Below are 377 nucleotides of genomic sequence, written 5' to 3' on the forward strand. Positions count from 1 at the left end.
CCAATGTGACTCTTTTTAACCGATGAGGGGGTGCTTCTGCTTGAGGTGACTTGCAAGTGCCACCTCTAATAAATTGATAACAGCATTCCTGTCAAGAAGAAATGATCTGTCAAACTCCGAATATGGCCCGTCAGGTTGGCCTTGTTTCACAGTTTTTGTGACAGGAAGCATCTGAAAATGCTTCTATTCTTCAGGAGGGGATGCCAGTCCATTTGGAGGTTACTCCCCAGCCAGTGCTGGAATCCACTTGCACTCCTGCATGGAGAGAGGAAGTAATTGGGGCAAAGTGGCTTGCCCATGGACACAGCATGTGGCCAATAGCTAGATTTAAACCCTCAAACCAACTAATAATGAATCATCCGTCCCCCTCCAGTTCA

This window comes from Acanthaster planci, linkage group LG20 (assembly GCF_054643075.1).
Source record: "Acanthaster planci isolate LZ-2023a linkage group LG20, COTS_SCS, whole genome shotgun sequence".
In the NCBI taxonomy this organism is placed as follows: Eukaryota; Metazoa; Echinodermata; class Asteroidea; order Valvatida; family Acanthasteridae; genus Acanthaster; species Acanthaster planci.